Source organism: Leopardus geoffroyi, chromosome A2 (assembly GCF_018350155.1).
Source record: "Leopardus geoffroyi isolate Oge1 chromosome A2, O.geoffroyi_Oge1_pat1.0, whole genome shotgun sequence".
In the NCBI taxonomy this organism is placed as follows: Eukaryota; Metazoa; Chordata; class Mammalia; order Carnivora; family Felidae; genus Leopardus; species Leopardus geoffroyi.
The window spans coordinates 70842594-70864953 of NC_059331.1; the positions used below are offsets into that span (position 1 = coordinate 70842594).

Genomic DNA, 22360 nt, shown 5'->3' on the forward strand with positions numbered 1-22360 from the left:
AGCATCAAGGGCACGAACCTACGCAGCCCTGGAAGGAGAGCAGGGAGTCACGGACATATGGATCATCGAAGGCCAGTCCCAACGGGCAGCCTTCATCACGTGTCCTCGCCTGAGGACTTGCAACGAGGCACCCCCAGACTGGACCTGGTAGAAACAGGACTTACAGCAAAAGCACAAGACTTGTCTGTGGACTTCATGGTCATGGGAAGGACACCATCCCACAAGCCCCACCAAGGGACTCTGGACTCTGGTGACTTGGACTTACTGTGTACCATCAGGACCTGTCAGGACTCTTTCAAGTGCACAAGGGGAAGAGAAAACTAAGCCACAAACCTAGGAGAAGAGAGATGCAAAACCTTTCTCCCCCCAGGGACAAAGTCAATGATCTCATGCTATACAGATGCAAATGACCTCTGCTAGCATTCGAAAGGTCACCAGTTTTCCGCCTCATTTATCAGTCTCCTACCACAAGTGCACTAGGGTTCCATTGGCTCCATAGGGACCATTTGCCTGCATTCTCCGTGGGAGCAGCTTCCTATCCTACCAGAACCCTCACGTGTGTCTCCCTGTCATGGCACGTACGGATAGATACGAGAATGATGTTTCCCTTTCATTTGGAACATTGTGCTGATGCCTCCCTCCTGGCTCTGCGTCTCCACTGACAAGACTGTTTTGCTCAGCTTACTTGGTGTGTGTGTGTGTGTGTGTGTGTGTGTGTATTCATATGCATATATATTCATGAATATATGTACGTATATGTATACATGTATGTGTATGTATAGAGTTATCTGTACGGACACACAGATAGATAGATCTATATATAAACGTAGCTGTTTTTTCTTTTGAAAATACACACTGAAAACTCTGTGGGCCGCCTGGATGACTCAGCTGGGTAATGGTCCGACTTCAGGTCACGTCAGGTTCCCAGGGTTCCTGAGTTGAGTGCGCCTAGTGCTCTGTGCTGACAGCTCAGAGCCTGGAACCTGATTCCATTCTGGGTTTCCTGTCTCTCTCTGCCCCTCCCTCGCTTGTGCTCTCTCGGTCTCTCTCTCTTTCTCTTAGACGTGAACATTAAAAAAGAAACAAAAGCATGTGGCTCTGGATCTCGGCTCAAGTCATGATCTTCCAATTTCTGAGGCTGAGCCCCCACAAGGAGCCCCACTTCAAGATGGGTGCTACCGTTGTGGAGCCCGCTGGCCATCCTCTCTCTCTCCCTCCCTGTCTGCTCTATCCCTGCTCACAGGCACACATGCATGCGTGCACTGTCTCTCTGTCTCTCAGAATGAATGAAAAAAACAAAGAACCTCGAATAATAATATGAAAGGAACACAGTGGAGTTCATTACTCAGCGAATGAATGGCTGTGATCAGGGACAGCACCTGCCCTGGGGAACGTTCTATTAACATTTTCATGTTTCCTTACTATGGAGAGAGAGGGGGAGTGAGATGGCCAGAGAGCCACCTGAAATATATCTGCACCTTCCCTCCTACCCACCTCCTCATTTCCTAACTCAAACCACATTCTTTCCCCTGAGGCTAACCTCTATATCCAACTCCTGTTTCCATTTTCCCCTCCATCTGCTAGGCTTTTCTGCACCAAGGTCCTCTAGGTTAAGGTCTAAGAGGTTCACACTCCACAAAGAGGCCATTAAAATACCTGAGCTAGGAGGGCCTCAACGTGGTTTGCCCAGGTCTGGCACGTAACTCTTACCTGAGGGAACAGTCAGCATCCTCTTCCCAGACATCAATTACCTGAGCCTCTTCACGTATGGTGGGAGTTCAAATGGCAAAGGAAGAGAGGAGGGAAACAAGCAGAGATCATGTGGTACTTTCAGGGACCTGCAGCATCCAGGTTAGTTGCTGACTAGACTGCCAAGTCTTCATCCCCTCAGAGCCACTGTGCATCTATTAAGAAATCAACACGCCAGAGAGCCTGCTTAGAGCCAAGTTCACAATCTGTTGATCCAGCCTACACAAAGAGTTAAGGTTCAAGTGGGGGACTTTCCCATGGCCTCCCACAACACTAAGGCACTTCTCCTTTTACAAGTCAATCAACTGAGTCAAGGAGAGCTTCAGTAATTTCCTCAAAGTCTCCCAGCCAAGGCACACAAAGTGGAGAGTCTATAACACATGGTCATGTCATCATCTGCTAACATCCATGTGTTCATGTCCCCTCAAAATCCATAGATTGGAATCCTAATGCCTGATGTGATGGTATTAGCGGGTGGGGCCTCTGGAAGGTGATGAGATCACGAGGCCCTTATGAATGGGATTAGTGCTCTTATAAAAGAGACACCACAGAGACCCCTTGCTCCTTCTACCAAGGGAGGACACAGCCAGAAGGTGTTTGGCTATGAATCAGGAAGATGGCCCTCATAGGACTCAGCCATGCTGGGACCTTGGTCTTAGACTTCCCGGCCTCCAGAGCCAGAAGAAAGAAATTTCCGTGGTCGATTTTGTTAGAGCAGCCCGAATGGACTGACACATCACCCAAACAGGTGTTGACAAGTTTAACTAGATGAGATAAAGAATGCTAATGTGAAATAGAATTACAATAAATACATTGATCTCAATTTCAGGTTTTTGTTTTAACGTTTTATTTTTGAGAGAGACAGACATATGGACAGAGCACGAACAGGGGAGGGGCAGAGATAGAGGGAGACACAGAATCTGAAGCATACTCCAGGCCCAGCACAGAACCCAACTCGGTTGCTCCAACACACAAACCGCAAGATCACCACCTGAGCCAAGGTCAAACACTCAACAGACTGAACCACTCAGGTGCCCGATTGACAGTTTCCAAAAAATATAAATTACAGTACACATCTCCATAACTGTTGTGAGGATTTGTGGGTTACCAGGAGCCCCTGTCAAAAGATTTTGATGCCACTGAAAACTCAATGTGAATCTCTTGGCTTATCTTATCTGCATATGACAAGGTCCACAGGACGGTTCTGATAGAGCCAGAGTGTCCTGAATGTTCAAGTAAGACATAATGGGAAGACATAGGAGGCAAGCCAAAGGCTTCATGACAAAATATACTTACCGCTGAACTCATTCTTTCTTAGTAGTGCACCAACAACCCAGCCCACTTAACGAAAGCAGCTCTAGAATCAATCTTTGGCAACAGGATCATAGGAGAGTACACCACAAATACCACACAAATGGACAGCAAAATGATCTCGCAGATCTCACGAAGATGCACTACCCCATGAAGCCTATGAAAGGGACAAAGAATCTGGAAGTTCAGCCATAATAATGACCCAATCCATGCTGAAAGGAGAATGGTAGCAAGAAAAAAGACCGAGAGAAGCTAAAAGAGGGCAATGAAGGTAGAGGGTTCGTTACTAGAGCAATTAATTATGTAAATATATACATATATATATATATATATATATATATATATATACACCTGTGTATATGTACATGTATATGTATATGTATATGTGTATGTATATATGTATAGATGTGGAAAAGACAGTACCTAGAGGCGCAATCAAGACATAGGCAAATCAGAAGCCTAGAAGTGCTCTGCTGATGACCATAAAATTGCCCAGATGCTTCTAGTGTCTTCGGAATAGTTGTTTGGCTTTGTTTTCAAGACATGGCTTGTTCCCTCCAAGGGCTGATTTGGATTGCACAAATCTCATCCAAGGTGCAGTCGTGGAGGAACTCAAGGGAAGAATGAGGTGTGCCTGGAACCCCGCTCACCTCCTGCTGTCAACTCTCAGCTGGGCCTACAGGGGAGGGTGGGATGGTATCCTTTGGACCTGCCCTTGCCTCGATCCTGGGATCCTTGTGCGCCTCCCCCAAGAGGCCACCAGGGGCACCGTGGTCCTGCTCTCGGAACCCACAGTGTAGAAGCAGGCACTCAGATGTTCAGTGCGTGGAGATTTTGCAGGCAGGTGTCATCCTGAATGCCCAGGGCTTCCTGACTTTTGGTCACCCTTCCCCCAACACTGGCCTAAGGCCTGTCGTGCCCAGGCCTGCGGGGGAAGGGTTCGGAGGGCAGGTGGCCATGAATGCTGAGCTCCCCAGGATCTGATCAAACAGGGAGAAAGATGAGTGCTTCTCTTGCTGGTGCAAAGTTTTCCCTCATCTTCCTCTCAGGCTGACACAGCCTTTCCTGTGTTCGCCTGTGTGAAAGACAATTTCAAGGTGGAGCCAGGCAAACCTAGATGAACAGAGTACCTGTGCCTGCCCAAATGGAGCTGGTGGCCGTGTGCAGATACACCTGTGCTGGAACAGACTGTCTTCTCCCTCAGGCCGCGGTGCCGTTGGCCTGTGCATGTTCTTCCCACCGGAGTTTTCGTTTGCCAGATTACCTCCACTAAGCACACTCCGCCTATCTGCAAAGAGCTCCTTATCCGCTTGGGAACTCACACTTCTCAGACTTTGAGGTCCTCTTCTGCTGTGCTGGCTTGCCATCTATGTAAGAGCCTCCAGGCCTTCAAATCTAGAGGCTGCACGGAATCCTTGCTTCTATAAATTATTATGATGGTTTTTGACTATTGCTGAAGTGTCTCATCTGCTGCTCCCACAAAAGGAAGGTTTGGGCCCGCCAAAAAGCGGAGTGGGAGAGGGGCTCTCATCCTCAGCTTCTGTTCCTCCCACAGGAACATCCTCTATAATTCCATACACCACAACATACCCTGATTCTGGGGATTCTTTCCTTTTCAACTGTGTCTCCCCAAGACTAAGCCCAGCTCTCTCCACAGCAGTCAAATACGTGTCTTGCGGTTCTGGAGAGTCAGAAGCACAGAAATTTCCCAAGAGAAAAGGAAGAGCATGCCATGTGGGGTCAAGGAGTCACCCTGCAGAATCTGGATCTAGATTTCCCAGGTCATTCTAGGTTGATATTTGAGGTCAAACTGGATGACAAGAAAATCCAAGAAGATCTTCGGTCTAGGTCATTCCTACATGTAAGAAATTGTGCTATGAAATCATCAACCACGTGACAAGTCACAGGTCAGTCACACCTGGCTGGCTCCATTGGTAGAGCATATGAATCTTGATCTTGGGGTCAGTGAGTTCAAGCCCCACACTGGCCATAGAGCTAACTGAAAAAAAGTAAATTCACAGATCATTCTTCACAAGGGGGAAGTGGATTGTGAGTGCCAGTTCCGGAACATAGACAAAACTGAGTTAGATTCTGGAAATGCCCAGGTAGGATAAGCTGCTGACGCCGATGTCCGAGTGTCACCCGCCTTAATCAGCTTAGGCTACCTTCACAGAATACCACAGAACACCATGTCTGGGTTTACCAGACATCTGTTTGTCACAATTCTGGAGGCTGGAAATCTAAGATCAAAATGGGAAGTTCTCACCAATTCAGGTGCCAGTGAGAGCTCTGTTCCCATCCTCGCACAGGGCCCTCTTTGCCCTGTGGTCTCACGTGTCCTTTTCTGGGTGCTTGTGCACGGGTGGGAGGTGGGGAGCTCAAGCTCACTGTTTTGGGGACATTAAACCTATTGGATCAAGGGCCCCATGCCCCTAACTTCATTTAACCTTATATCTTCTGTAAAGGCCTTTCTGCAAAGTCAGTCACATTAGAGTTACATTAGGCATTAGAGTTCAATGTGTGACTTTTTAACAGGACACAGTCAATCCACACACACTCCTCCAGCCCTGTCCCCCCATGAAATCTGCTTGCAGCACACAGCTCTTATCCCTGAGAACCTTCAAGGCACTGGATCCTCAGATTCCTCCCACCACAGGGTTCCTCCTTCTCTCTCCCCAATTCAAATGCCTCAACACTGGCACGTGCACGGTCTTTCTTTCCCTTTTCCCTTTCATTCAGTTATGTTCTGGGAAATGTATACATGTCATACTGAAATAGTTTGAAAAATGACAAGCTCTGCTCATAATTTCTGCAGAAGCAAGCACAGAGCTGAATGTATTGCTTCCTTCAGGAAGGGCAAGTCCTGTCAGTCACTCACGGTCTCTCTGAACTGGCCACACTGCTGATCTTATGTAGAATTTTTGGGAAGTGTGGAGTTCTGGAAATGGTGGATGTCGGGGACATACATGAGTTGGTGTCAGCTGCTGACAGGTTGGCTCTCAAAAGCAGTAGACTGACGGGTGGTAATGTGCTGATTTAAGGAATGAGGAGATTGCATTGATTGACATGCTTTAGAGATGTGTTCACTGATGGGGGTAGTAGCTATGGTAGACTAGAGCTTCCCACAAATGTCCACATGCTCACCCCATGAGTTTGGGAATATGCTATCTTACACGGCAATAGATACTTTGTAGCTAAGATGAAGGAATTTGAGCTGGGGAGATTAGCCTGGAGGGGCCAATGTAATCACAAGGGTCCATGTCAGTGAAAGAGGGAGAGTCAGTGTCAAGATCATGTGATGTGAGAGTAACTGATCAGACATGGCCGGCTTTGGAGATGGAACGGGCTTCAAGACAAAATGTAGGCTACCTCTAGAAGCTGGAAGGGACAACAAACAGATTCTTCCATGGAGTCCAGAGAAAGAAATTCAACCCTGCTGCCATGTTGACTTTAGTGCCGGGAGACTCACTGTGGAATTTTCATGTCCAGAGCGTAACAATTAGTTGGTGTGGTTTTAAGCAAGTGAGTTTGTGGGAATCTGTTACAATAGTAGGAGGCTCCTAGAGTGGTGATTGACGGATACAGATGATTGAAAACATGCTCTAATGCCTATTTGGTACCATGGCTTTAGAATAATTGCTCTATTCCGAGAAATGTGAACTTTAAAAGTTTTAAAGTTTCATTGTAAATAATTTAAATAATACTGAAGGTTGAATCAACCATCCACACTAAGGATTCTATGCCCTGACCCTATGCTCTGGGCAGTATCAATGTCTGAGTTGTATTGTGCCCGGGTGTGTGTTTGGGAGAGGGTCGGGGAGCGATTGGCACTGGGTTTAGAATGTTCTCCACAAGGCTGTCTACATGGTGTTGGGCATTGGAGGATCTTTTGTCACATCCTGTCCATTCAGTGTCTGAAATCCCTTTGCATGTATGAGGAATTTCCCACATTTTGAAACCAGAATGTTCACATACCAGGTTTCTTAGTTTCCCTAAGAGCTAAGATGCCAGCCAGTCCCAATCAGAGACGTTTACTCCAGGTTTTAACATGAGTTGTGAGACTCAGGGAGCAAGCACTGGAGATACTCCTTCTGGACTCTGCAAGAAAATCAACTCAAGCCCAGAAAAGGCTATCCGTTTTTCCCCATTGAGGATGATATTCGCTGTGGGTCTTTCACACATGGTCTTTAGGATGTTGAGGTTTGTTCCTTCTGTTCCTAATTTATTGAGGGTTTTCATTCGAGAAAGAATGCTGTCTTTTGTTAATTCCTTCTTCTCCATCAATTGAGAGGATCATATGTCCTTCCCTCCTCAAAAGGAGTCACGATTCCCTGTTGACAAATCTCCCATGATCTAGGGGGAAATCACGAGGGAACTAAGGTCAACTCTTGCAAGAAATTTGGCCAAATCTCCCAGGAAGTCAGCAGAAACAGGAACTCCTAGCCTTGCCTGATGCACACAGGGTATGCTGGCAGGTCTGGGACATTCCTGGATTGAGGACCGCTAAGAACAACTGTGGTTGCGCCAAACCTCAAAGATGCCACCAGCACTTCCACATCAGGTGCCTGGCTCATACTCCCAGCCTTTCAGTGTCCTAGGTGCAGGAGGGTGAGATGCAGACCAAGACATAGGAAGGGATGAACCAGACAGCCCATTTTCCACACACAAATACAGGGGACACAAACCAGAATGTAGGAGGAGTATGGAGAGACAACGCACATAGGAACTGGCCATGAGCACACGAACCGAGTCCCTGAGAACTTTCCCAGGCTTTGGACATCTCAGGGCAGTCTGTGTCGTCCTGCCCCTGAATTCACAGCCACTCTTCCCTGGTGACCACTAGCGCTTGATGAAGGGAAAATCTCCTGAGATCTAAGGTCATATATCAGGACACGTGTGTCCAAAGCTCACCAGATCTTGAGTCACATCTCACAGGAAATTGGCAGCAGGACGAACTTCCTGGCCTTGGCTGTACCTGCAAGGCACACCGCCAGGGCTGGGCCATTTCTGCATGGGGACTGCTGAGACATCCAGGGGTGTACAAAAGCCAGCAGACACCAGAAGCAATTCACACGAATGGCCTCGCTCGTACTTTCTGCCGCTCCCAGCCTTAAGGTACACTACAGCTAAACACGGACCAATGAAGTAAGAACAAATGGACTGGAGACCCATTTGTCACACTGAACGACAGGGCAGAGAAACCTGATGGCAGGAGGGGAAGGGAGAAACAATGTGCACAGAAAGTGGCTTCTGTGATCACACTAAGAGGCTACCTGAGAGCTGTCTCAGACATTGGACATTTGAGCATAGTCTGTGTCTATCCTGAGTCTGTAAAACGAAGCCACAGTCCCCTGGTCACAAGTATCCCGTGATCTAGGGACAATTCTCGTGAGATATAAGGCCAGATCATGCGAGATCTAACTGCACCTCTCAGGAGATCTTGGGACAAATCTCACAGGAACTCAGCAGGAATGGGAACTCACTCACTTAGTCTGGTTTGTGCAGGACAGGGACATTCATGGATTGGGGACACCTAGGAACTCCTGGACTTCCACAAATGTCTCCAGGCACCACCACCAAAGTGTCCCGAGGTGTCTCACCAGTACTCCCCAAGCCTCTCAGCATTCTAGGAGCAGTGGCTGTAACACGGACTACTGAAATAGGAAAGAATGACTGTGAGAAGAAAACCTAGGGGGAAAAAAAAAAGATAAAAGGGGCCAGCCTGATGACTGAGGCTGGATACTCCCCATGCTTTCTAATAGCTTCTGTGATCTTCTTTGCCTCCTGCCTCCACCAACTACCCGTGGAGCACCACTGATAAGTACCCCCTCCCATTTTTCTTTTGTCTCTCAAGCCCCTGACATCACCGCCAGAAAAGGAGGCAAAGGCCGAGGTGCGGGGCTCAGCCTTTGGAGGGAACTCCACTGGGCCAGCAACGTTGCCCCATAAACAGTGTTTTCTCATTGCCTGAATGAGTGTGGCTTGGCTCTTCCTGGGTGCCGAGTATGTGCTGTAACAGCTGGACTGCATATTGTTCATGCTAAAGGAGAGGTGATGCAAACAGGAGGTCAGGAGGTGCAGAGAGAAACAAAGTGCACAGGAGCCGCCTCTTCTGAACACACAGGCAGCCTGCCATTGCACCTCCCAGGGTGCAGGAACTTGAGGGCATTCTGTGTCTCTCCTGCCACCAGAGAACACAGCCACCTTGTCCCTGTTGACAAGTCTCCCGTGATCTTGGGGCAGATCTCATGAGATCCATGGCCAAATTTGGCAAGATCTTTTCCAACCTCCTGGGAACTTGGCAGGAGCGGGAACTAGGTAGCCTAACCTCTTTTGTGCAGGATAAAGAAGTCGACTTGTGCTCTGCCTGGGTTGGGGACACCTTGGAAAACCTGTGGTCCCACAGTAGACCCTGCCATGTCACCAGCATCAAGACACGAGGGGTCATGTTCGTATTTTCTGTCTGTCTCAGCACCCTAGATGTGGTGGGTGAAACACCTGGCCACAGAAACAGGGGCTGCTGGACCAGATTGACCCGTTATTCCCAGTAAACTAGAGGCACAAGACACAGCAGAGGAGGAGGAGTGGGGTGAAGCACAGTGCACAGAAATGGACTCGTGTGAACACAGAAAAAGTATCCCTGAGCACTGTCCTAGGCCATGGACACTTAGCGCAGTCTGTGTCTGTCGTGACTCGAAAAGATGCAGCCACCTCTGCTCGGTTGACAAATCTTGTGAGATCCCCAGGCCACATATCACGAGATATCAGGCCAAATATAGCCAGAAGGGGGCAGGCACGACAACTCCTTACTGTAGTCACCTTTGTGCAGTGAAAATAGGCAGCCTTGAGACACTTCTGCTTTGTGGACTGCTACCAACACCCAGGGTCCCAAAAACCAACCAAGGCCACCATCTAAAGGATATGAGGTCCCTGGCTCATCCTTTCCAAATCATCCAGCGTTCCAAGAGCAGCCGGGGTAACAACCACCACTAAAATAGGGAAGACTTGGCCTGGTGGCCCTTGCTTTCTGTGAAACTAGACGGGATTGAAACAGGAGGTGAGGAGGTGTGGGGGAAAGGAAAGTGCACAGCACCTGGCTCCCCTGAACACACAATAAGCCCTCGTTGATTCTCCCGGGCTGTGGAACCTTTGGACACTCTGTGTTTCTTCTAATCTCAGAGCAAACGGCCAACTCTGTCCTGTTGACAGATGTCATGAGTTTGAGGGGCAAATCTCATGAGATCTTAGGTCAACTCTGTCGAGATCTCAGGCCACATCTCACAGGAAGTTGCGGCAGCCAGAACTTCCTCGCCTAGCCCGGTTTGTGCAGGGGAATTAGGGAGGGCTGTAATATTTCTGGACCGGGGACACCTAGGAAAACATGGAGGCCCACAATAGCTCCCTCCATGTCACTAGCACCCAGACACAAGGGGGCTCCTTCCAACTTCCTCTCTCAGCATTCTCACTACTGAGAGATCATGACCTCATCAGAAAGAAAGAGTGGGGTGCTGAAGTGTAAGTGAACACAGATATGTGGAATTCTTTCCATTTAACTGGCTAACTGGGCTGCCAATATTTACACTATATTTACACTATACTACTTGCAGTCATGTAGTTTATGAGAGTTTTCGTACTTGAAAACAATCAATCTTAAGAGGCACTTCATTGATTTCTCAACCAGCAGTCGTTTAATTCCTACTGGCATAGATCTTAATGTAATTTCTTTAAATGTTTTTTAAGGGTTATGTATTTTTGAGACAGAGGGAGACAAAGCGTGAGTGGGGGAGGGGCAGAGAGAGAGGGAGACACAGAATCGGAAACAGGCTGTCAGCACAGAGCCCGATGCGGGGCTCGAACCCACGAACCGTGAGATCATGATCTGAGACGAAGGCGGACGCTCAACCCATGGAGCCACCCTGGCGCCCGATACTGTCATATATCTTAATACTATGTCTGTAAGCTCACAAATTATGATTTTTAACCTATTGTTTTACTAATTCTTCTATTTAAAAGTCAATGATCCTTCACTTCTTAAAGATATTCAGAGATAGTGATAAAATGTCATATTCATTAATATGTAGAAATCACACACAAACACACACATAGATGTTTACTCTTCTCATTTCCTTCATACAATGTGTCCCGGAGGGAGAAAATTTTCCTTCAGCTCAGGAATTACCTTTGCATGTTTTCTGGTGCATATTTAGGGATGCATTTTCTATGTTTTGTGGGAGATAGTTTCGCACAGATCATTACTTAAAACTTCCTTGCCTTTAAAACAAGGAATGAGTGAAAAGGTGGATCTTTTAGGCACTCTAGACCAGGCTGATAACATGCTCCCAGGTGCATTTCCTTGTTCTCTTTCCCCTTTATCGCCCCTTGTGCTGCTGGTTGTGCAAGTACCTGATATCCTCAGGAGGGAGAAGGGTAAAATGGAGGAACTCTGGGTTCCTCAATGACCACATGACGGACTTTAGTCTCCAATCTAAACACACACCCAGCACTGTCATGTGAGGAAATCTATGGGGACGTGCTTTTGAAATGTGGCACGTTCTCTTGTAATTCAGCATAACCTAATATACGTACAAAATGTTAACCTGCAAGATAACTTAGAAATCAGTCTAGTTCCATTAAAATTGGCTGTTTCAGTCAGTAGGGCATGAGACTCTTGATCTTGGAGTGTGATTTCACGCCCCAAATTACGACTAGAGTGGACTGAACAGATATACGATACAATAAGTATTGAAAAATGACCCAGGTAAATTAGGCTACAATGACTGAGCTGCTAATTGCTGAGTGGGATCCCTTTACCTCCTCAGTCAGCCCCCGGGAATGAGCATCTGAGCATTCACATAGTGCCAGTGCTGGTAAGGCAGCCACGTCTTCCCTCTAGGAGTTCAAGGTCTAGCCAGGAAGATGGAAAGAACATGAAACAAAAATGGGAATGACATGAGCAATGACTCCATAGAAAAAAATCCAGGTGCGACAACTGGGTCCTGAGCTCCACCAGGGGAGGGTCTGACAAGGCTGTGCTGAGGAAATGTTAATATATCCTGCAGCCGTGCAAGAATGAGTCATCCCTGCACAAGTCCGAGTAAACGTAGCCTGGCAAATTGGTGTTCAGTTGGGGATCCTAGTCCCATCCTTGTGACTGTGCAATAGGTTTGGTAACAGGGCCCATGGGAAGTTGGTGTCAAAACCATTCAGGCATTCGGATGCCTAGGGAAATGGAAGAGCCCAGGTTGGAACATTTGCACTTTGACTAGGCCAGAGGACTGGGAAAGGAGCTGGCCTCCTTTCTTGGCTGAGGGGACATGAAGTTACACATCCCCTTTCCAGATTGTTCCCATTCCCATTGGAAATATTGGCCCTCATAATGGACACTTGCTTCCCATGGTTCTATGTCTAACTATGTCCCTATTTAGACTTAGGAGTGTTGGAGCTGTCACTAACTCAACTGGTGCCCAGGCATAGATTTTCACACAAGCCTGTGCATGTTGGAAGTGGGCAGCCCACTTCCACTGGCAAGCAAGCAAGGCAGCCCAGCCACTGCTAATGGCAGCACTTGCACTTATTCAGACTTGGATTTACCTTCCATTTGGGGGCACAGAGGGGTCAGCAGGACCACAGGCATCAGTGGTGGGTGCAGGTCACCACCACAATGAGGTTTCTGGGTCAGGTGCCAAGGCATGAACAACCCTGTGCATCAGGCAGTTCCATAGCAGCCTCAGTGGCCCAGCAAAGCCACTCTGTGGTCATGGTGTGGCAGCCATGGCATTGGCCTATGCAGTACTGTCCTCCTTCAACATACTCAACAGTAACAACAGTGATAGTTCTGGCTGGCAGGAATAGTTCCACAACAGCCTCAAGGACAGTGGCAGAAGGCAGGGCCTGGCAGATAGGGTGGAACCCATTAGAGCAACACTTAGTGTTTGCCTCCTTACCAGTTCACCTCTCCCAGCCCACATTTGGAGGATTAAAGTGCTTTCACATGTTTACCCTCACATGAAATGGATATGCATGTTGTGATGTGTAAGAGGACCAGGAATAAACTATGTGAGGAGATACTTAGTCAAGATGCTGGCCAGTGTGCAGTATGCCTAGAGAAATGCAGAGGAACGAACTAGAACAGAGTTGCTTTGTCTATTCCCATATTACTAAGGTTGCACTGGTTTAAAATAAATAGATACTGACCTGAGCATCATTCAGATACTGTAACACCTTCCCATTTTATAGTTATTCTTGTCTTTTCAAGATGTTTCAAAACCCAAGAGGCTCTGAGGATCTGTTCATGACAAAACAAAAAGAAAATCATAGGCCTACTTGGCCAGAAACCTGAGTTTGAGACTCATGCAGAGATGAACAAGCATATAAGGAAGTCTATCCTGTAAAGACCCTGGGGCCCTTTGGGACAACATATGCCACAGTCACAATAAATGGACCAGAACCCCAGTGGAGAGCCCAGGATATGACAGTAAGACAATCACATGGAATGGACCCCAGCATGGGCTCAGCACTAACACAGAACAAAGGGGTGAAAACACATAGAGGGAATCCAAGAAGTCTGCATCAGAGATAGGAATGAGATAATATAGGAAGTTATGTGACTAGCACAGTCTTCCCCAGTTCACTGACTGACTCAGGAAAGAGAAACACCAGCAGGATTTGGCCAACAGTGCCATGTATAAGTTCCACCTGAAAGCCCTGTCATCAAGAAGCCTTCCGATTTTGTTTTTCAGAATCAGAGGGAAAGACCTGGTTCTACTTACGTGCTCTATCCTTGCCATCAGGACATAGGGGCAGTGGTGATACAGCTGTAGCAGGGATGTACTCCCAGCCGATGGGTAAGTATTTGCAAGCAGTACATGGTACAGGATTCCATCCAAGGGGAGTTTATGTGGTGATCAGATCTTGGAGCATCATGCCCACATGAAAACTGCCTGTTCTTCAAAATGAATGGATCTATATTAGTGAGGGGAGGGAGGGCAACTGGATAGTGATGCTTGTGCATACACTAGCCAGCTAAGCAACACCATGTGCTCAGGGACAGAAGGGCCAGGTTTCCTCTTAGATATTAGACCCAGAGAACCTTCAATTTACAGAAACTGACTGGGAACCTGGCACCATTCATATAGTCATGGCTGTGTTAATAACAGCCCTATGGTCCTGGAACATGAACTGAGACCTAGCTAGAAAATCAGCAATGGGATGTGTATGAGTACAAGCAGTGCCAAAGTTCTTCATCTACAAAGAGAATAGCATCCATCTGCAAAGGAGATATCTTTCTTAATTAAGTCTTGATGCAGATATCGTAGGATGGTTCCCTTCCTAAAACCTCTGGCTTAGCCTACGCACAAGCATTTTCCAGTGGGCACCTGCAAATGCTCTAGGCCTGGCGATGTCTACAAATTCTGAAACACAACTCCCAAAGCCCCTGTGACCAAACCTATTGCACACTCACCAAAATTGTTCCAGACTCCCTGCTTAATAGGAAAAGATATGACTCTGAGACACTGGCTCTGAAAGGATTCCAGGGAATCCCTTGATTCAAAAGAAGAGCAGTTATTCACTATTCCTATAATAGCCCGCTAAGCAAGAAGAGTTTGAGGACATGAGGGTCAGTTGTTCTCTGAGACATCAGACTCTGAGAGTCCTCCACTGGCTCAGGAACTGACTGAAACTGACTTCCAATCCTTGGAACATGGCTGGGTATAGACAGCCACATTGTCTTTCTGTGTGAACAGAGAGCAAGTTAGAAAAGCAGCAATGGGAGAGGAATGACTACAAGGCCAAAGTTCTCCATTCAAATGGGCACAGGTCTAATTGAGGAAGGAGATATCTCTAACATCCCTTCCTCTTGTCCCACCCAGGATGCAGGATCCGCCCCTAAACACTGGCTTAAACTACCCTCAAGGATTCTCCATGGGCATCTTTACACACCTTAGGTTTGGGGGTGGCCACGTAATTATAAAATGAAATTAAGAAGGACCCAAAGCAATACCTATATCAACATCACAAAGATACCACCAAATTCCCAAGCTGAAACAAGAGGACATTGCTCTAAGAAACTGGCTCTGAATAAATTATATGCAGAATGTTTCTTCACAAAAAGGGTTAAGTGGTGGAGATGGAGACACAGACTGCAAGAGTTCTTTATCACGCATGAGATTTGGAGAATGTTGAGAATGAAGTACCCAGTGCAGTCTCCTCTCAACCAAGTTATATCCGGAATAAGAAATGCCTGTGCGCTTAGGACAAAAGAAGCCTCTGAAGGACTACATCTGGGAGCCCTGTCAGCAAGAAGCCTGCATTTTTTCCCATAGGAACCAGTGAATTATGGCTTTGGGTATCCCTCCCCCTTTTTCAATAAGTTGAGCGAGGCAGCAGTGTTTGAGCTGTAGCTGTTGGGTTCTGCTGGCTCTTGCTCAGGATTCTGGAACAAGGATTTGGTTCCCTCCATCCTGGCAAGGGCTCTTCTAGTGCTGACCCCCTCCCATTCATGTTGCCCATGTGCTAACTTTCTGCTTCTCAGAATGAAGAAAACTCAATCGTCCAGGTCAGTCAGGCAAGCTGGCTCCCCTTTACCTTACATAGCATGGCAGGCCAACCACCAAGCACCAAGGGAGTAAAGGCTTTCTTTCCTTTGGTAGAACAAAGCCTGATAGCTCTCCCTTAGCACAGGAGCATAGTGGGAGTTTGCAGCCTACCCAGTAGTGCCAGCTGAGTGAGTGATGGCTCACTCATGGCTCCTAAGGGAGAAAAAATTATCAAAATACAGAAAGGAAAAGGAAATGCAAGGAGAGCCAAAGCTCAACACTTCCAGTGGGAATGGGGATACACTTGGAAAGAAGATGTCTTGTTTCATTTGCCCTCAGCCCAGAAAGATACCAGCTCCCTGGCCAGACCTCTGGCCCAGCCTACATATGAAACATCCTTTGCTTGGCCGCTAAAAATGCCCTGAATGGCTGTATCCTTCTGAAAGCCAGTCACAAGGCTTTTGAATAGGAGCCCTGTGGCAAAATCTCTCCACCAGTCACAAGGACTGGACCAGACTCCCAGGTGGAAGGCAGAGGATAGGACCTGGAGACATTGACTCTGAACGGATTGTGGGAAAAACCTTGTTTTTAGAGAAGGAGCAAAGATGTGTGAAGTTGAATAAGGAAAACCAGAACTCTTCAAAGATTGGAAGGGGAATTCTATGGAAAAGTGAGTGCCCAGCAAGAGCTCTGGTAACATGGCTGTGGGAAGAAGAAACAACACCAGAGGTCTTAGGGAAATATGCTCCCTAGAATCTCCATTTGGGAGCTGTGTTGGCACCAGGCCTGACTTCTTCCTTCAGAAGGACCTAGAGAGCCCTGGGACTTGGTCTGCCTTTCTTGCTTTCTCCATCATTGACTGGAGTGAGCTCTGACAGTGTTTTAGCTGGGAGGTGCCCCAGATGTGGCTCCAAAGTGTGGAGAGAGGCATTGGTGCCCACTTCCTGTCAAGGGCAGTTTCTGGGCTCACCAGCTTCTGGAGCTCACCAGCTCACCAGCTACTGCTCTTGTGTGAACTGTCTGCCTTTCAGGGGGAAGAAACCTCAATCAGGCAGAGCAATGGGTCAAGCTGTCTACACTCCCCCCACCCCTTGCTACAAACAGCCAAGCACCAAGCTCAGGAATAGGAGGGCTATTCTCATTTGGTATATACGATGCTGATGGCTGTCACTGAGCACGGGACAGTGAGAACACAACATCCATCCCCAGGAGCCCACTGAGTGTGTGCCAGCTCCATGGCTCCTAAGCATGAATGAAGGCAGAGTCAGAGACACAGTAAGGGTGATGGAATGGCTACAGCCATGACCAAAGGGCATTCAATATTTCCACAATGGGAGTGAAACCAATATGGCATGGAGATGTGTTTCTTCATGTCCCCTAGGTGCAACAAGGAGGCCAGCTCCCTTCTAATACTGTCTGGTCCAGCCTCCAAACAAACTGGTCTCGGGTGGACCACTGCCAAGGCCCTATGGCTCTACATGTCTAAGTAGTCCTGAAACCAGAAGGTCAGGGTTCATTTGGCTCAACCTGTCCCACAGTCACAAGGGCTGATCCACATTGGACATCTCCAAGCCAGAGATAGTACTCTGAAAGACTGAATTTGTATAGACCCTGAGAAGATCTTGATGGATAATAAACAATGTCATTAAACTTGATATACCTAAGGCAAGAGTTCTTCATTAAGGACAAGAATTGGGTTATGTTTACAAAAAATGCTGAGCCTGGCATTCAAAATTGGCTGTCCAATGCACCCAATCCTCATGCCTCTCCCGCACTCTATCAGGCATGGTCAATTCAGCCTTCCAGGGAGATCTGTGCACTGGTATCAGTTCTGTCCCTGAAACCTCCTGGGACCTAACCCTGACCCTAGCCAAGGATCTTTCCTTATGGGGGCCAAATTTGCAGGTCTGAAAGGAATGGATATGGGGCCCATAACAGATGCAGATTGTTCAGCATGGATGTTGTGAAATCACCATGTCATATCCAAAGTAAGGATGGAGCTGCACAAGGGGGATCCTGAAGCCCGACCTGAGCTTGGCCCACATCATAGGCTGGCCCTTGAACCCGAAGACTAAGCCTGACCCACAGTCTCCCTTGAGCACTCAACTCAGCCCTCCAGCAAATTCAAGGCACTGTTGGTGGTTGTGCCCCTAGCACTTCCTGTGAGCCAACCCTAACCCTAGCCATGTCTCTGCTTCTGAGAGGGATCACGTCCTAGGTCTGAAAAAAGAACAGACTTGGGACTCATGATGGGTGCTGAAATATTGAGTGAGGTATGCTGAATTTGACCTTGGGATTTCCAGGCCCTGAATGGAGCTTCAAAGGGGATCCAGTGCCTAAATCTAAGCCTGGAACACACAATTGGCTGTTCACTGCACCCAAAGCCTATTATTGTTACGCACCCTAACAGGTGCACTTACTCACCCCTCCTGGGAAATCCCTGTATTGGTGTAGGTTCTGTCCCTGAAGTTTCCTGGACCTAACCCTGACCCTAGCCAAGGCTCTTTCTCTATGGGGGACCAATCTGTAGGTCTGAGAATAGAAAATAGATTTGGTGCCCATAACCAGTGCAAGATTATTCAGCATGGAACTTGTAAACTCATCAGACCATTTGCAAAACAGGGATGGAGATTCCCAAGGGGGATCCTGAGGCCAAAGCTAAGCTTGGCACATACCTTGGGCTGGTGCTTGAACACAAAGGCAAAACCTGACTCACACCCTGACATGCGCCCTCACCACAGTCCCCAGGGAGAACCCTGTGCTGTTGGGGTTTCAGCCCCTGGAGCCTCCAGGGACTTTATGATAATCCCAGCCAAGGCTCTGGCCATAAGGGAGCCCAACATGGACATGTGCAAAAAGAACAGATTTAGGTTCAATGACCAATGGGGAGTATCTCAGGGTGAAAGTCAGAATTTCACCGTGACATTTCCAAAGGAGGGGTGGATCTGCACGAGATGATGCCGAGACCTTACATAACTTTGGCCCACAAATCTTCTGGCTCCTGTATTTAAACCCAAAAGTTGACATGTACCCAACCATGCACCCTCAACTCAGCCTTCAAGGCAGATGACCACATTGTTGTTGTTTGTGTCTCTGGCACTTCCAGGGAGCCATCCTTAACCTTAGCCATGGCTCTGCTTCTAAGAGAGCCCACCTTTTACCAAAAGAACAGATTTGGACCACATGATGGGTGCTGAAATACTCAGCGAGTAACACTGGAGTTGACCATGGGTTTTCTAAAGCCTGAAAGTGGGGCAAAGTGCTAAGCATGGAACACATAATGGGGCCATCCACTGCACCCAAATCCTGTGCCTGTCCACACTAATAGTCGCACTCAAATATGCCCTTCTGGGAGATCACTGGACTAGTATGGTTCTGTACCTGAAAACTTCCAGGACCTAACCATAACACTAGCCAATGCTCTTTCATGATGGGGGTACAATTACTTGGTCTAAGAGCAGAACAGTTTTGGGGCCCACAAACAGTGCAAGAATATTCAACATGGGATTTGGAAAATCGCTATGCAATTTCCAAAGCAGGGAAGGAACTGCTCACAGGGCATCATGAAGGCAAATCTAAGCTTTGCCATGGATAAGACCTGCCCTGGAACCCAAAGATTAAGCCTGACCCGCACCCTACCATGTGCCTTCAACTCAGTGTTCTGGGGAGACCACTGCACTACTGAGCTTTTAGGCCCTGGTGCCTCCTGAGACCTAACCTGAACATTTGGCAGTGCTCTGGTCCTATGGGGGCCCACATGGAGGTTTGGGAAAAGAATAGATGTTGTCCCAGTGGCCAACGGGGAATATCTCAGTGTGGAAGCCAGAATATTGCCATGACATTTCCATGGCTGGAATAGAGCTGCTGGAGGGGATCCCAAGACTTTGTCTAACCCTGGTCCACACAATCCTGTGGCTCTGGAATTCAAACCTTAAGCCTGACTGGTATCAGACCATGCGCCCTCAACCCAGCCCACCTTGGAGACCACTGTGCTGCTGGTAGTTCAACTCCCAGTGCCTCCTGGGTCCTTTTCCTAATCCTAGCCTGGACTATGACCCTAAGTGGACCTGCCATCGAGGTCTGAGAAAAGAATAGATTTGTCCAGGTGGACAACAGGGAATATCTCAGCCTGGAAGCCAGCATTTCACCACAACATTTCCATGACCAGGATGGAACTGCAGGAGGAGATGGTCCTTGCCTAAGGTCCTTGCCTAACCTTGGCACACACTATCTTGTGGATCCTGAATCCAAACTCTAAGCAGCTTACAAACCATGTTACATTTTCCAGTAGCTTGATGTGCTATTTAGAAAGACAAAATAAGGATAAGGAAGAAAATAAAAATCCTGGCATTCGAAGGCAATCACAGCCTAGGTTATTTTTCTACATATGAACATTATTTTCAGAGTGGAATCTCAATGTGAATTAGGTTATTTGGTTGAGTAAACTGTTTTTGTTTTTGTTTGTTTTTGTTATTGTATTGTTTTCATTTTAACAGGGTAAATTCAAGTCCATATCTTTAAATATCCATTTATATTGGTTGTCAACCTTTTTTACTCTAATCATCATAAATAATCATCTTCACCTGATGACAGTGCCCTAAATAGTACACAGAAATGAGAACAACAAGTAACCATAGAAGGAATACTCTCTAACATTTTCCTTAAATAAACCATACCTAAGTGGCTGCACGAGTTTGCATTCCAACCTGCAGCGCAAGAGTGTTCCCCTTTCTCCATATCCTCACCAACAACTGATGTCTTTTCTGTTGTTAATTTTAGCCATTCTAACAGGTGTGAGGTGGAATCTCATCATGGTTTTGCTTTGCATTTCCTAATGATGAGTGATGTTGAGCATCTTTCCATGTGTCTGTTTGCCATCTGGAAGTCTTCTTTGGAAAAGTGTCTATTCATATCTTCTGCCCGTTTCATAACTGGGCTGTTTGAATTTTGGGTGTTGAGTTTGATAAGTCGTGTCTAGATTTTGGATCCTAACCCTTTATCAGATATGTCGCTTGCAAATATTTTCTCCCATTCTGCAGGCTGCTTTGAGTTTTGTTGATTGTTTCCTTCACTGTGCAAATGCTTTTTATCTTGATGAGAATATTACTCAGCCATCAAAAAGCATGGAGTCTTGCCATTTGCAACACGTGGATGAAACTAGAATGTATTATGCTAAGCGAAATGAGTCATCTGAGAAAGACAAATATCATATGATTTCACTCATACATGGAATTTAACATATGGGAAGGTGGGGAGGAGAAGAAAGGGAGACACTTAATGATAGAGAACAAACTGCAGATTGATGGACAGAGGTGGGTGAGAGATGAGCTAGATGAGTGATGGTTATTAAGGAGGGCACTTGTGATGAGCACTGGGTGTTATATGTAAGTAATGAATCACTGAATTCTACTTCTGAAAACATGTTAACTAACTTTTTTTTATTTAAGAAAAATTTTTAAATGTGTATTTATTTTTGAGAGAGAGAGACAGAATATGAGTGGGAGAGGGGCACAGAGAGAGAGAGAAAGAGAGAGAGAGAGAGATACACAGAATCAGAAGCAGGATCCAGGCTCTGAGCTGTCAGCACAGAGCCCAATTTGAGGCTCGAACCCACAAACTGTGAGATCATGACCTGAGCTGAAGTCGGATGCTTATCCAACTGAGCAAATTAGGCACCCCCTAACTAACATTTAAATTAAAAAAAGAAAAAAGAAAGTCTTAACAGATCACTTACTAGGTCATGGTCCATTAAAGTGTTTTGACAATGGTGTGAGACATTCTGTCTGACACCATCATTTTAAATGGTTGTATCATGGTCCTGCTTCCAGGGGAAATGGATCCTCTCTGTCTGAGAAAGAGGTGTCCCATTGAAGGCTCTTAGAGTCAAGCACAGATCACAAATGCCTACATGAATTCTTTGTGCAAATTTCTAATCACTGTCTTTGGTTTCTAAAAGCAGAACCTCTCACCATAAATCAAAGCTGATGGCAACTGAAATCATGGCAACAATCACCCTCCGGTAAGAGAGTTGAGGTCCCTCTCACTACTGAAACATAAGTGCCCTTAGCTCTAATGCCCAAAAAGGGGTCTAGTTTCAGGAGTTTGGTGAAATGTTTTTGCTGGTTTGGTGGACAAATCCATTGTCCTGTGTTCACTTTTCTAATAATGAGTGAGGCTGGACATTCATCACTTACAGCCATTTTGGAAATGGCCACTGTTCTCGCTTCTGGGGTATGCCTGCTCAACATACTCTACTGGACTTTCCCAGGGGATGCAGACAGTGATGCATGCCCAGTCAAGAAACTTCACTCCTTGTAAAACCACTACTCTGTTAGTGACTGCCTTCTAACCAGTGAAACCCAGTTGTAGTGATGGGAGATCAGTTTCAAGACTTCATGACAAAAATTCTGTCACTTTCTTCTTACTTTGTCCTGTGTTTGTTCCATCTCTCTCTCCTGTCTCTCTACTCTGCTGTCTCCCTCCTGCCCTTTCTCTCTCCTCCCTTCTTTCTGTATCTCTACTCTCTCTGTCTCTCTCTGTGTGTGTCTAACTCTCTGCTTTCTGTCCTCATTTGCTCCCTCTGTCTCTCCATGAACCCTGGAAATGGGGAGATCAAATACTTAACTTAGGGGCTACCCTATGAGACCCCTATATAGGAGAGAAAGATATACGTTCCCTGGTCAAAAGATTGAAATAGGCTCTCAGTTCAAACTGAATTCTGATATTCTGATATTCTGATATTGCCCATATCAGTGAGCTTGGGA

The 22360-nt window shown here is 46.9% G+C and overlaps 2 long non-coding RNA genes across 2 annotated transcripts; one reads left to right on the top strand and one right to left on the bottom strand.

Annotated features, from left to right (window-relative positions):
• Nucleotides 1–1304: 1304 nt before the first annotated feature.
• On the bottom strand, nt 1305–13458 carry LOC123606217. Its single transcript, XR_006716168.1, has 4 exons — nt 13255–13458; nt 11872–11964; nt 8548–8714; nt 1305–1904 (listed from the first exon to the last, which is right to left on the bottom strand). It is a non-coding gene; the product is annotated as an uncharacterized LOC123606217 (long non-coding RNA).
• On the top strand, nt 9142–21037 carry LOC123606229. Its single transcript, XR_006716180.1, has 3 exons — nt 9142–9152; nt 12786–12790; nt 20863–21037. It is a non-coding gene; the product is annotated as an uncharacterized LOC123606229 (long non-coding RNA).
• The last annotated feature ends 1323 nt before the right edge of the window (nt 21038–22360 follow it).